General features: G+C 47.5%; 1 protein-coding gene across 3 annotated transcripts in view; it reads left to right on the forward strand.

Moving 5' to 3' along the window:
- Positions 1-15,853, forward strand: part of LOC148504024 (excitatory amino acid transporter 1-like) — an 89,785-nt gene that overhangs the window by 11,922 nt on the left and 62,010 nt on the right. For all 3 annotated transcript variants that reach the window (XM_088448890.1, XM_088448891.1, XM_088448889.1), the window contains exons 3-4: positions 3,202-3,342; positions 3,880-3,963. The gene's annotated coding sequence lies outside the window, so the exon portion shown is untranslated. The remainder of the gene's footprint in view (positions 1-3,201; positions 3,343-3,879; positions 3,964-15,853) is intronic.

Consider the following 15,853-nt stretch of genomic DNA (forward strand, 5'->3'; position numbering starts at 1 on the left):
GGTACCAATGGCTGTTGCTCAGTGGGGGCTGAAAGAGCAGAAGAGGGGAGGGGTTGTGGATAAAACATAACCTTAACTGTACCTTTTTAAACGTTTTCTAATACTGCAGGGTGTCTGCCGAGAAGGTGAGCTCCTTGGGGATCAGCACCATGTATCGCAACCGAGTGACCTGACTAGACACTTACATTAGCGGTGTGTGTGTGTGACCACATACACCGCTAACCGGCTCCTGACTGCTCAGTGTGAATTGTCAGAAGCCGGCAGCCAATCAGCGCCCGCTAACTGTAGAGCGGCCGCTGATTGGCTCCTAACTCACTGACCAGCCCACGTGGGAACTGTCAGGGGCTCTACAGTTAGCGGGCGCTCTACAGTTAGCGGGCGCTGATTGGCTGCCGGCTCCCGACAGTTCACACTGAACAGTCAGGAGCCGGTTAGCTGTGTATGTGGTCACACACACACACCGCTAATGTAAGTGTCTAGTCAGATCACTCGGTTTGTTTTTTTGCCAAGATCCGTGGATGCTACGGAGAGCAGCGCCAGGATGTAGGTGAGTATGGGATCTTTTTTACAGGTACTCCCATTGGATTCTACGAGAGAAGCGTACGTGAACATCTGGCAGCAGGTAAGTATGTGTAAGTAAGATAGGTGAATGTAATAAAGTTGTACTTTAGACTGTGTGTACTTTTTTTTTTTTAACTATTTATTTTACAGTGGGGGTACGGGTGCTGGCCGACTGCTGGCACTTGTAGTTCCATGAGTGCAAAAGGGCAGGCATGCTGGCACCTGTAGTTCCACTGTAAAATACAATAGTTTTGAACTATTTTCCATATTATTACTCCCGTACCCACAGCCCAGGGGTACAGGGAAGAGCCCCAGGCTTCAAATTAAGCCAGGGGTTTTGGGAGAGGGGGGACACCTTCTTTGGGGGGTCCACACCTTCCCTGAGATCCCCGGCTTGGGCTGACCAGCTTGGGGTGTTAATGCTTTGGCCCTGGAGACCTGGTGATAGGGTCTCCTAGCTGTGGCATTACACCCAGGCTGGTTTTAAATATAGGGAGGAGCCCTACGCATTTTTTCCCCCCTCATATTTAAAACCATCACTGGCTCTGCAGCCAGGTGCTGGTTCCTAAATTATGGGGGAACCCTACACGTTTTCCCCAAAAATTTTTTAGAAACTGGGACTGGCTGAGCAGCTCAGGGCTGGTTATGCTTTTTTTTTTTTGGGGGGGGGGGGGTAACCCTATGTAATTTTATTTTTTTTAACAAATTAACCCGTCATTTACTATTTACAGGCAGAAACATACATGGATCACACTAATCTGTGTATGTTTCTGTCAAACTCGCAGCTCACAGGCAGGTGAATTTATTTCACAAATTTTTACAGGAGTATTGTCCGTTCTCATGAGAGTTTAGAAACGCTCATCTTGGTAAATTCCCAAATCCTATCTTCACTAGTGAAAAATTACTCGAGTTTGGCTGATTGTGAAGTGAAGAGGGTTTGCTAAATCTCCAGTAATTTCCTGTAGCAAGGAGATTTCTCTGAGTTTGACATAAGTAAATTTGCGAGTGGAAACAAAAGCCCAGACTCTCCAAAGAATGCCAACTCGACCAAATTCGAATCTTAGTAAATTTACCCTTTGCTCTCTTCTTGAGAGACTTGCCTCCTCTCCCCAGATCAGTCCATTAGGGGATCAGGGCTATTAATTGAAGTGATGGAAACAACATTTTGTTTGGGTCATATACATAGTTTGTTACATTGCTCTCCTAGAAATCATTACAGACTCGTAGACAGGGGCGTATCTATAATGGGTGCAGGGGGGGCCCGCACCGCACACCCTGCACCCATATTATGTAAAACTTACCTCTCCGAGGTCCCGCGTCGGGTCTCCCAACGATGCTCAAACGCCTGAAAATGTCCACCGCGGCCATTTATTCTGTGTTTTGAGCATGCGCTGTGAGGAAATTGCAGAGAAAATGGCACTGTGCTATTTCCACGGCGATCGGCGCATGCGCAATAGACTCCGGGCACACTCTAGTGCCCAGAGTCTATTGATGCTGTCGTGGCCGGCCAGCCGGGTCAGTCAGCTGCCGGCCACCGGAGTGAGAGGAGGGGGCCCATGACATGGGATGCACACGGACCCCCTCCTCTCTAAAGACGCCCCTGCTCGTAGAATATGCTGTTTAAGCCATTTTAACAGCACATTTGTGGCACGAAAGAATGCCATTTATTTATCTTTTATAGCTGCATTTTTGCATTGACAATATATAATGCTGCTGGGTCATTGTAATGGCATGTAACCAAGTGAGTAAATTGGTGTTATTTGGCAGTTTTCCTGCTTACACATTTGTCTAATTCGTGGTAACACTGTAGAAAATAAAAATGAGCAGATTTAAGTAGTGGTAGGGTATGTAGTACAGTCTCTGGCACCTACTGTATATTACAACAGATGGAGCCTTCTGCCAGAAGCAAAATTAGTATTTTTAGGGAGCCAAATGTTGTTGCAGACTTAAAGGGCTACCAACAGGAAATGTCCGTATGTGTTGCAGTATCATATCACACAGTGCATTTTGAAATAAGAACAGTTGGCTTAGTGCTAATTACTTTGGAATCTATTATGCTTAGAAGTGCTTGTCTAGATCTCTTATTTGTGGATGATGTTGGTTGCAATTCATAGCAAAATTTTCATAATTAAAACAAATACAATGAAAACAGATGTGGTTTCTGCAATTATTAGGGTTACAATATTGACCAATTAAAGGTGCAATAATAATTTATCAAACATCCAATGATAATTTATTATTTTAATAAGTAGATAATATAAATGTGTTTCATAATAGGGGCATTTATTATTAGAAGCAAAGCAATATAAATGTGTTATTTTAGTAGGGAAATAATAATTAACAGATGACAAGGCAACACTTATTAGTTCATAACTTATTAGGATAACCGCACACCACCTCAACGCGTTTTGTCTCTTATACCCAGCTCACTGGGTTGGACTTCGTCCTGACGGTGGTGTGCGGTTATACTATGCCTAGTGTCTCTATATGAGACCCACCTACTTTTAATGTAAGAACTTCTTTTTGTTTTTCTGTTTGTTAATTTTATTTTGTTGCAATAAAATCTCAAAAATTATGATATTTTGAGAGCGCAAATTCTTCCATTTTACCTGCATGTTCCACTATTGAATGCACGGGGAGGAGCGGAACCAAAGTGGTTGTCTCAGAATTCCGAGGGCACCTTTGATAAAGTTACCTGTCGATTCCGGGATTCTTTTGAGATCGAGTACACGCTGGCTCCATATTAAGACCCCCGATGTGCCTGTTTTATAATTGATGAAGGTACTTGTTATACCTATTTTTGGAAATTCAAATACTCTTAAATACTACACCAGAGAGCGCCTTTTCTCACCTCCTTTCTAGATATATATATATATTTAATAGAAGTAACGGGCGGCACTCGAACCATGCATCAAAAATAATGACACGGAAACTCCGTTGAATAAGTCAGTCAACGTTTCAATTCCTTTCAAAGAATTTTCATCAGGACATTGGACATCCTGATGAAAATTCTTTGAAAGGAATTGAAACGTTGACTGACTTATTCTACGGAGTTTCCGTGTCATTATTTTTGATGCATGGTTCGAGTGCCGCCTGTTACTTCTATTAACTGCATTTGTTACACTGAGGAAGGCACCTTACAACTATTGTGGATTTAGGTGCTAGTGCCGAGTATCTGGAGTTGACTGTGTGTGTGTGTGTGTGTTTGTGTGTGTCACTAGCGCTCTGTTGCTAAGAATTCTAGCAGTGGACTTGCCCCTTTTATAAGGAGTTTCTTATGTTTAATGTCAGAAGGTAATTATCATGTCCTCTCTGCAGGAAAGCGTCATCACAAGAATCAACATCTGAGCACAGGATAGGATCTCACTCACTGACAGGACAACTGTGCTGGAGAATAGCCTGGTAAGTAATTGTAATGTTATTATTTATTTTGTTAGGTATTTTAATCTTGTAGGGAATGTTTAGCAATTTTGCCTTGACATTGCTGGTCAGATCACCCAGTCCTGCTAATAGAAGCCTGTGGTTTATACAGTGTCTACACTGGGCTTCTACACCCAGGGATGGCTCTAGGGGTGGGCTAACAGGGCCGTCGCCCAGAGCGCCGGCCCCTAGAGGGTGCTGCTGAGGCCACATATATATATATAAAAAAGAAGAAGACTGTCTGACTACGCTGGTATGTACAGCGCGGCCCGCAAGGAACTAATGCTCCCTGCTGTCAGCCATGCCCCGGACTTCAAGGAAGGTAAGGTTCCTGCCGGGGCTAGAAAAAGTGTATGAGAAGGGGCTGTGCTGCTCAGTGGCTTAAGTTCATCTCAGGTGCCCGGAGGCAAGTTATAATTTAGTGCCCCCCCGTCACGGCCGCTGACACTGTAATGTAGCAATTCGCATGTAGACAGGCTATAGATAGAAGGCGGCAGCTGATGGTCTGACATGGAGCTCTCCACTAATGTATGGTGGCTTCACGGGTGCCGGAAAGGGGTGCCATGTATTGGGCGGCCATGACAGTACACTTCGGGTACATAGTTACAGCCCTAAGTGGAGTGAATATGTTGTGGACAATGGAGGAGGTGCCCCTTCAGTGCTGGAGCCCGGCGGCAGGTGCCTCCATTGTCTCCCATAGTTCTGCCCCTGGTGCTGCTCCCCTCCCACAGGGTCGCCCCTGAGTCCTGCTGCAGGGAGGACATGTGAGCGGTGGTTCCTTCAGGGACTGTGGCAGCAAGAGGCAGTGGTGGATCCAGGAGGGAGGAGGGAAGTGGGGTGATCGCCCTCTATAGCTGCTCGTACTGTCCTTGTCCGCCGCGGATGCGCTGCTGCCATTTCCCTCCCGGAACTGCCTGGCACCAGCATTAATGTCTAAGACACTCCGCTGGTGAGGCTGAGCAACTGGCGTGGGGATGAGGCTACTTGATGACTCCTCAGATCTCTGTCAGTGGTCCGATGAGTCACCATCAAGCAGCCCTGCCCCCAACACAGTGCTCAGTCTCTCCCAGCAGCAGCTACCACCCGTGAGTGAAGTGAAAGTAAAAGGTAAGTGCAGCACAGTGAGGGGAGGGTTAGGTCTAGAACTGGGTGCTGCAATGGACTTCTGACTTCACACCCACGTGACCCGCGACCAAAGGGGGAGGGGCAAGGATCAGAATGGTGGCCAAAAGCAGCCCCTCGCGTGCTCGCTGTGCTCGCCATGCTTCGGGTACAGTGGCTCACTACTCTCGCCACAAAAATATATTCCCCCTCTATGCCCACGTGGATGGTAACACTGAAGCGGTCCTGCCCTTCTGCAGCTTTCACGTGGTTTGCAACATCAGAGAGGTCCTTTCCAACTAGGATCTGTGGGTGTGTGGAGTGTTATGGGGCATATACACTACACTATTCGCTCCATGAGCGATATTGTGTAGTGTGTCCCCTGCAGTGGTGTTCTCAATGCCCTTAACGACATTGAGCACACACACTGAACGATATAATTCACGATATCGTTCAGTGCCGTCACCCTCCCTCATCCCCGAACCTGCACAACCTGACGATATTGTCAGGTTGGACAGCAGGTTCAGGCGATGAGTGACGTCATCAACGACCAGTGGGAGTGCGCATTGCTGGTCATTGATGGCATATCCACTGGACGATATAATGAACAATAACGGTATTGGGTTTTCAGTTAAGGGGGCAGTGTTCTTATTTAAGAGTTTTAACATGCGCTCCACCCCCTCCCAGTGTCCTGCAGTGTATAAGGGGCTCTACTGTTGCTTACAGTGTACAAACGTACTGCATTGTAACATGTATAAAGGGCTCTACTGTTCTACTGTGGCATAATGTATAGAAACGACTCTACTGTAATGTAACGTGTATAAGCAGCTCTACTGTGGTGTAACATGTATAAAGGACTCTACCATGGCAAAATATGTAAAAGGGGCTATACTGTGATGAACCATGTTTAAGGGGCTCTATTGTGGTGCAACGTGTGTAAGGGGCTTAATTGAGGTGTAACGTGTGTAAGGAGTACTATTGTGTGCTGTAATGTGAATTATGGACACTACTGTGTAGTGTAATCTGAATAACGGACACTACTGTGTAGTGTTATGGGAATTAGTACTATTCTGTGGCCATGGCCCTTCCCCACGAAGCCAAACCCCTATATTTTGCTACTGTCATGACTTGTCTCCTTCGAGCAGGTTACCCAGTCAGGACGGGGTTACTCCAGTTTCTCCTATTGCTAGGTGATCGGCACGCCTCAAGAAGTGACGTGTCTTTCACAGTGCAGCGTGATTGGTGGTTCCTCCTATTTGTACATACTGGACTTTTGCCAACTATAGCTGTGAGTTCCCTCGATTTCTCAGCGTTCTATTCCTCCTTGTGGTGCGGATTTTGGCCTTCCCGAAGTGGCTTCCGTGCTGTCTCCGGCTCTCAAGCCTCCCTACGGAGTCTTAGCTGCACCTATACTACCGTGCTGCCATCGGCTCTCCAAGCCACAGCACCAACTACCTACTCCTCTACCATCGGCTCTTGCCGCACCTTCGGCTGTTCCCGGTTCTCCAGCTTCTTCTACGGCTTCCAAGCCGCACCTACACTGCCCTGCTACCATCGGCACATTTGTAGCACCATCTGCTTCCAAAGCCACAGTATTACCATTGACTATCTACCACCGGGTATTTCCGCACCATACCATCTGCACACAAGTAGCACCATCGGCTCTCGTGTGCCCGTGACCCCATCGCCATCCCCAACTGTGCCATCCCCCCCACTCCATAAGGCTGTAGGCAAAAGTAGCATGGGTGAATGGATTAAGCTCTTGCATGCTGCGATATGGGTCCAATTGTTTAATATAAGCTGTGATACTGCAGCATTTCTGCCCAGCATAAGTATATAGAATGGGTGTACACAGGGCTGGTTCTAGAACTTCTGGAGCACAGGGCGAAAGTTTCCTTTGGCGCTGTTAAGATTTCTAGTGACCACTCCTAGTAAGCCAACTAGAACTCAGGCTACGAGGTCTTCCGCCATTAACAACCGCCCGTAGTTCCCTTAGAGATGAATAGCTCACCGGTACTTAGGCGGCCGCCTGGACTTGCTGTTCGGCGTAGTAGCAGCTTACAGGAGTGTCGACTGGAATCCTGAGATGAAAGGAAAGAGTCTTGTACAGGAAGAGTGGGAGCATGTGCAAACCCAAGTGTTCTATGCCATTTTGGAATTGTGTATGGAATTGCTAACACTTGATAAGGGGTTTGTGATCCCTGGGCATATTAGGGTGGAGACTGGAAGGTGACCTAAAGTGATAGTAAAAGGGGGGTGTTTCATGGGCGTGTTATGGCAGTGAAATCGAAAACGGTGAGTATTGGCTTTTTTTCAGATATTTCGAATGGATACTTTACGTTGAGAAGTGGACGTCGTGAACATCTGGCAGCAGGTAAGTATGTGTATGTATGTATGTAATAAAACTTTATTCTCACGGTGTGTGTTGTGTTTATTTACACATTTCTTCAAAGGTGAACTACACATACCAGTGGGCCCTTAACGCCCCACATGCTGGTACTTGTGGTTCTCCAAGTACCAGAATGCGGGGGAGGCTTGCTGGGACCTGTAGTTCCACTGTAAAGACAATGTTGCTAATTCTAATTTTACACTACACCTACACTATCAACCCGCTACCCACTGCCCAGGGGTGGTGGGGATAGCCCCGGGCTATTGGCCTAGGCCAGGGGTGCCCTGGAGAGGGGTGCCCCTTTATTGGAGGGGTACTCACTCCCCAGGGATCCCTGGCCTGGGCTGGCTAGCCGTCAGGACTGATGCTGCGGCTGGGGGGGTCCGGTGAAAGGGCACCCCTGGCTGTGGCATCAGCCCCCCCGCTAGAAAGGGTCCAGGGCTGGTTTTAAACATACGTGGAGCCTCACGTAATTTTTTTTCTATCTATTTTTAAAACCAGCTCTGTCCCTGCTGCCTGGTGCTGGTTCTTAAATTTACAGTGGAACTCTACACATTTTTTTCCCTGTAAATTAAGTACCAGGACAGGCTGGCAAGTACGGGGCTGGTTAGTCTTTTGGGGGGGGGGGAAACCTCACGTCATTTAACACCTTTTTACAAGTCTTAACACACAAGCAGCCAACACATATCTCATGTATATGTGCAGGCTGCTAGCTCGGGAGAGATTTGCAGAGAGAAAACACTGCAATCTCGGGTGAGTAATCTCCTGCAAATCGAGATACTCTGGAGAGATATCTCGGTCTGCTTCACCATCGGCCAACTCGTTTAGCTTCAAATCGCCTGTTGGTAAATTTGGTAAAAAAAAAGGGATTAAATCACCCCGAGTTTTGGCAAGTACCAGTGAGATAAATCACTTTGAAAATCGGGACCATCTCGTATCTTAGTAAATTTACCCCTTAGTCACAGGCAGATATCTGCCTGTGACTAAGAAGGAGTTTGCTGCCAGGACCATCGGACATTATTACACACATACTCATACCCACACCAAAGCCAGACTGGCTATAGCATCCAGCAGCACCCAGTGTAACATTGCCTTTACCCAAACTAGCTTCTCCCCTGTGTAGCTCCACCATCCCGAGTAGTCCCCCCTCCGTAGTGATATAGCGGATGGCCTGCAAACATTAGATGAGCGACGTTCAGTTCGTATTATACAGCCTGCACATGCGGTCACATGCTTACAGTTTCTGTGGCCAGTGGTCACTTCTAATTGGGCGGGATGCAGGAAGGGGAGAAATACAGTCAGACCCCCTCTGGGCCACACCAACAATTTCTCTGCTTGGCTGTCATTTCTTTCCTCTGACATCCCCATCATCATCTTCATCAACATGGGAGATTTCAACGGGTGTGATATGTAATACCGCCGGCCGCTGCCCGACAAAGGAGGAAATCCCGATCGTCCTAAAGGTAAGTATTTACTAACCTAACCCCCCTAACCCTCCTTAGGGGTGCCTAACCTCCCCCCCCCCCTGTGCCTAACCCTAACTCCCCCCTCTAAGTGACTAAACCTAACCCCCCTTCCCCGCTGCCTAAGCCTAAGTCCCCTGGAGGGGTGCCTATCCCTAACCTCCCCCCGGGGGTGGCTAACCCTAACCCTCCCTCCCCCTAGCCTAACCCTAACCTCCCGTGGGGGGGTGCCTAACCCTAAGTCCCCCCCGGGAGCCCAAAACCAGACCCTCCACCCCCCCCCCCTTCCCCACGGCTGTCCGCTGCGGCGCCCGGGATCCGCTCGATTTAGACGCCTGTCATTCGTCCCTAGTCGGGATACAGCGGTCTGGAAGCCGGCAGTCGGCATTTAGACTGTCTGTTTCCAGACTACATCTTGTTTCAACATCCCTATTGATAATCTACATTCTCCTGCCTTGATCTTGTATTTACTAAACTAGTGGTTCTCAAATCCAGTCATCAAGTACCGCCAATAGGTCATGTTTTGTGGTTTTCTTTAATTATGCAAAGGTGAAAATACTTGGGTCATTTTCAACAGTCACATACCTGTCTGTTCTGTTTGCAGAATATCCTCCCTCCTCCCAGATTTTTTTTTTTTGGGGGGGTCAATTAGTCCTGATAATTTTTATTTACCTTCGAGCAATTCAACTTAAGTCCATTTTACCACCCAAATAATTACATGTTTTCGGGCGAATACACATCAGACCTGTGATAAATTCACGGACCAATGTGTTTTCGCCACTGGCTTCCCGATAACTGGTTCATTATTGGGGATTTTTTTTCAGAGCCTGCTGAATGCCTGAAAAAAGCTTCGGGGCCAATTGGATTCCCCCCATTGTGTGCAAAAAGCAATTCACTTCAGCTTACCTAAAAACCGCCAAAAATTAAGAATCCTTTTTTTTTTTTTTTTTTTTTTTTAGTATAATGATCATGTATGTGACATATTATTTTGTTTATCTCCCTAGAGCGCATTTTTATTTTCCATTTTCCGATATTCTTACTAGAGGTCATTAGTAACAACTTCCTGATTAGATCACATGGGAGGAAAACAACAACACAATTCTCCTCCTCCTTCCCTGTGATCAGTGTCATTTTTTTCTAATTAGTTTACACACACACCCCCCCACCCCCTCTCCAGCATCATATTACTTTATGTACCCCTCTCCCCACCCCCACTGATAGTAGATCCCCCCGGGGGTATTATGCCCCCATCCCCATGCATTACTTCCTTCCCCACATGCAGAGGAGAATGTGCCAGGGGGGACGAATGATCAGCCCCCCCCTGCTGCAGCTGGTCTATGCACTTACAGAGATCATCCAAATAGTGCTCAGGGGGGGGGAACTCCCCTCATTGCACTTTAGTCCCTGGCGCATGAGCTTCATAATGCCGCTGTGGGAGGATTTCTTCCTAAACTAATTCCTTGGTAGTGGCAGAAAAGTATATTTTATTGTTAGGGTGATTTGTAAAACACCAACGTCACAACCACACGACTTATGGAGTTCTGAGTGCGGGCCCGATCTTGACAAGATCCATTCTACACATGGGATGCGACCATGTCAACTGAAGCATAGCTGGCTGTGGTCACATCCCATGCGACCACGCCAGTTAAGTGGTTAAAGGAAGTTACTTGATTTCAAACTCCATGTTTATTCTATAATCAAACATTATCAAATATGGAAATTGAACAGAAAGCCAAGAAGGCTGAAAATCAGAGTATACATTACCAGAAAAAAAAGAATGATTTAACTTTTAAGGAGAAATAAAGAAAATGACAGAAAAGGTTAAAGCATACAAATGCCATAACTATGTCAAAGAAAAAGAGAAATACTAGGCAGTGGTGGGCCCAGGTGCAAGAATATGCTTTGGGCCCCCCTATTCATTGCCCCCAGTAGTAGTCCTCCCTATGCATTGCCCCCCAGTAGTAGTCCTCCCTATGCATTGCCCCCCAGTAGTAGTCCTCCCTATGCATTGTCCCCCAGTAGTAGTCCTCCCTATGCATTGTCCCCAGTAGTAATCCCCACTATGCATTGCCTCCAGTAGTAATCCCCACTATGCATTGCCGCCAGTAGTAATCCCCACTATGCATTGCCCCCAGTAGTAATCCCCCCTATGCTTTGCCCTCAGTAGTAATCCCTCCCCCAATGCATTGCCCATAGTAGTAGTCCCCCTATGCATTGCCCCCAGTAGTAATCCCCACTATGCATTGCCCACAGTAGTAATCCCCCCTCTGCAGTGCCCCCAGTAGAAGTCCCACCTATGCATTGCCCCCAGTAGTAGTCCCCCTATACAGTGCTCCTAGTAACGGCCACCACCCCCTATTCAGTGCCCCGAGTAGCTCCCCCCCTATGCAGTTCCAGTGTCCGAACCCCACACACACACTCACACACACACACCAACTTACCTGAATCCCCCCTCCTGACGCGACCACCGCTGTCCGCTCCAAGTCCTGGCCCACTCTTCTGCACTATGGGAGAGACGTCATGACATCTGTCCCATCACCCACTGCGGGAGGAGCCGGAAGGCGGAGCTAATGAGTGAGCTTCAGACGGCTCCCTCTGTGGATGCAGCAGCCAATGAGAGTCTGTAATTGGCGGCTGTGTGTTTGTTACTGTATAGTGCTGACCGCTCTCACTACTGTCTGCCCTACAGTTGTGGGGCCCGGGGAACACTAGCGGTGGGTGTAGCGGTGGCTATGGGCAAGCCACTGGCTGCACCACCGCTAGTTCCCCCTCTGATATTAGGTACCAATGGCTGTTGCTCAGTGGGGGCTGAAAGAGCAGAAGAGGGGAGGGGTTGTGGATAAAACATAACCTTAACTGTACCTTTTTAAACGTTTTCTAATACTGCAGGGTGTCTGCCGAGAAGGTGAGCTCCTTGGGGATCAGCACCATGTATCGCAACCGAGTGACCTGACTAGACACTTACATTAGCGGTGTGTGTGTGTGACCACATACACCGCTAACCGGCTCCTGACTGCTCAGTGTGAATTGTCAGAAGCCGGCAGCCAATCAGCGCCCGCTAACTGTAGAGCGGCCGCTGATTGGCTCCTAACTCACTGACCAGCCCACGTGGGAACTGTCAGGGGCTCTACAGTTAGCGGGCGCTCTACAGTTAGCGGGCGCTGATTGGCTGCCGGCTCCCGACAGTTCACACTGAACAGTCAGGAGCCGGTTAGCTGTGTATGTGGTCACACACACACACCGCTAATGTAAGTGTCTAGTCAGATCACTCGGTTTGTTTTTTTGCCAAGATCCGTGGATGCTACGGAGAGCAGCGCCAGGATGTAGGTGAGTATGGGATCTTTTTTACAGGTACTCCCATTGGATTCTACGAGAGAAGCGTACGTGAACATCTGGCAGCAGGTAAGTATGTGTAAGTAAGATAGGTGAATGTAATAAAGTTGTACTTTAGACTGTGTGTACTTTTTTTTTTTTTTTTTTAACTATTTATTTTACAGTGGGGGTACGGGTGCTGGCCGACTGCTGGCACTTGTAGTTCCATGAGTGCAAAAGGGCAGGCATGCTGGCACCTGTAGTTCCACTGTAAAATACAATAGTTTTGAACTATTTTCCATATTATTACTCCCGTACCCACAGCCCAGGGGTACAGGGAAGAGCCCCAGGCTTCAAATTAAGCCAGGGGTTTTGGGAGAGGGGGGACACCTTCTTTGGGGGGTCCACACCTTCCCTGAGATCCCCGGCTTGGGCTGACCAGCTTGGGGTGTTAATGCTTTGGCCCTGGAGACCTGGTGATAGGGTCTCCTAGCTGTGGCATTACACCCAGGCTGGTTTTAAATATAGGGAGGAGCCCTACGCATTTTTTCCCCCCTCATATTTAAAACCATCACTGGCTCTGCAGCCAGGTGCTGGTTCCTAAATTATGGGGGAACCCTACACGTTTTCCCCAACAAATTTTTAGAAACTGGGACTGGCTGAGCAGCTCAGGGCTGGTTATGCTTTTTTTTTTTGGGGGGGGGGGGTAACCCTATGTAATTTTATTTTTTTTAACAAATTAACCTGTAATTTACTATTTACAGGCAGAAACATACATGGATCACACTAATCTGTGTATGTTTCTGTCAAACTCGCAGCTCACAGGCAGGTGAATTTATTTCACAAATTTTTACAGGAGTATTGTCCGTTCTCATGAGAGTTTAGAAACGCTCATCTTGGTAAATTCCCAAATCCTATCTTCACTAGTGAAAAATTACTCGAGTTTGGCTGATTGTGAAGTGAAGAGGGTTTGCTAAATCTCCAGTAATTTCCTGTAGCAAGGAGATTTCTCTGAGTTTGACATAAGTAAATTTGCGAGTGGAAACAAAAGCCCAGACTCTCCAAAGAATGCCAACTCGACCAAATTCGAATCTTAGTAAATTTACCCTTTGCTCTCTTCTTGAGAGACTTGCCTCCTCTCCCCAGATCAGTCCATTAGGGGATCAGGGCTATTAATTGAAGTGATGGAAACAACATTTTGTTTGGGTCATATACATAGTTTGTTACATTGCTCTCCTAGAAATCATTACAGACTCGTAGACAGGGGCGTATCTATAATGGGTGCAGGGGGGGCCCGCACCGCACACCCTGCACCCATATTATGTAAAACTTACCTCTCCGAGGTCCCGCGTCGGGTCTCCCAACGATGCTCAAACGCCTGAAAATGTCCACCGCGGCCATTTATTCTGTGTTTTGAGCATGCGCTGTGAGGAAATTGCAGAGAAAATGGCACTGTGCTATTTCCACGGCGATCGGCGCATGCGCAATAGACTCCGGGCACACTCTAGTGCCCAGAGTCTATTGATGCTGTCGTGGCCGGCCAGCCGGGTCAGTCAGCTGCCGGCCACCGGAGTGAGAGGAGGGGGCCCATGACATGGGATGCACACGGACCCCCTCCTCTCTAAAGACGCCCCTGCTCGTAGAATATGCTGTTTAAGCCATTTTAACAGCACATTTGTGGCACGAAAGAATGCCATTTATTTATCTTTTATAGCTGCATTTTTGCATTGACAATATATAATGCTGCTGGGTCATTGTAATGGCATGTAACCAAGTGAGTAAATTGGTGTTATTTGGCAGTTTTCCTGCTTACACATTTGTCTAATTCTTGGTAACACTGTAGAAAATAAAAATGAGCAGATTTAAGTAGTGGTAGGGTATGTAGTACAGTCTCTGGCACCTACTGTATATTACAACAGATGGAGCCTTCTGCCAGAAGCAAAATTAGTATTTTTAGGGAGCCAAATGTTGTTGTAGACTTAAAGGGCTACCAACAGGAAATGTCCGTATGTGTTGCAGTATCATATCACACAGTGCATTTTGAAATAAGAACAGTTGGCTTAGTGCTAATTACTTTGGAATCTATTATGCTTAGAAGTGCTTGTCTAGATCTCTTATTTGTGGATGATGTTGGTTGCAATTCATAGCAAAATTTTCATAATTAAAACAAATACAATGAAAACAGATGTGGTTTCTGCAATTATTAGGGTTACAATATTGACCAATTAAAGGTGCAATAATAATTTATCAAACATCCAATGATAATTTATTATTTTAATAAGTAGACAATATAAATGTGTTTCATAATAGGGGCATTTATTATTAGAAGCAAAGCAATATAAATGTGTTATTTTAGTAGGGAAATAATAATTAACAGATGACAAGGCAACACTTATTAGTTCATGATCAGGCATAATTTATAGTGCACACTTGTAGCACTACAAGTGACAGCAAGGGATGCCGATGGTCGAAATGGCGACTGCCGGCTTCCCGACTGTCAAATCCAGGCAGGGTACTAATGACAGGCATCCCGACGCCTGTCATTAGACCTACGCCGGGAGCCCGATGCCCGGCATACCGAACGAAGGTGAGCCGGGCGCAGACAGCCGTGGGGGGGTGGGGATTAGGTTTCAGGGCTCCTGGGGGGACTTCGAGTTAGGCACCCACCCTGGGAGGGTTAGGGTAGGGGAACGGGGGGTTAGCATTAGGCACCCCGGGGGGATGTTATTGTTAGGAACCCCCCGGGAGTCCTAGGTTTAGGGTGCGGGGAAGGGGGGGTTAGCTTCTCAAGCTCCTTTCCCTCTGCGGGGTGCAGCTAAGTATTTTATAGTTATTGTTAAATGTTTTCTGTACCTGTTTGGGGAGTTTTTGCAGTATTCATTTTGCCGCATGTGACATATTTATTTATGAAGTCTTTATTGTTATTTCTGGGCTACCTGCCGCGGCAGGGTAGCGCAGGAAGAGGGGGGCTCAAATGACTGATAAATTAAAGTCCATTAAGGGCCAAAACCTCACTATGGCTATATTTTTACGTGTGCCCAGTGTCAGGTTAAATTACCATGTGGACAACTGGATGCGGGGGCTTTGTGTGTGGACTGTCAGGGGCCCACTTGTGCGCAGCCAGGAGGGGGAGCCACGCTGGTTATTGAAGAACCATTCACTCTCTGGCTTGGTGAGACTCATGGTCCACCAGAGAGAAGAACAAGCTCAAGCAGCACCAGCCCCTATTGTGCCATCGCCACCTGCTGTAGCGGGGGATCGGTCACCAAGGCCCTGTACCACCTTGGGTCCGTACCATGGAGTGCACAGCGGCAGGGATTGAGAATGTATCCTTCTATATGGAACGCTTCTTTGAGGATCCTAGGCTCCGCACTGCGCATAAGCGTCTTCCTCCATCCAGGAGCCCGTTAGAGGGGTCAGATCCTGAGGAGGAGGAGGAGGGGGCACTCCCAGTAGAGGAGCTTCTGCCCGAAGAGGAAGGTTCAGAGCCCGCGTTAAGTCACGGCGTGTAGGACCTTATTATGACAGTACGACAGTCTTTTGACTGCCTGGACCTTGACGCCTCAGCAGCGGCAGAGGAGCCATTCAAACGCAGGTGTAAGAGGGT

The sequence above is a fragment of the Taudactylus pleione genome, unplaced genomic scaffold, assembly GCF_031769625.1.
Source record: "Taudactylus pleione unplaced genomic scaffold, aTauple2 ptg000471l, whole genome shotgun sequence".
Taxonomy (NCBI): Eukaryota; Metazoa; Chordata; class Amphibia; order Anura; family Myobatrachidae; genus Taudactylus; species Taudactylus pleione.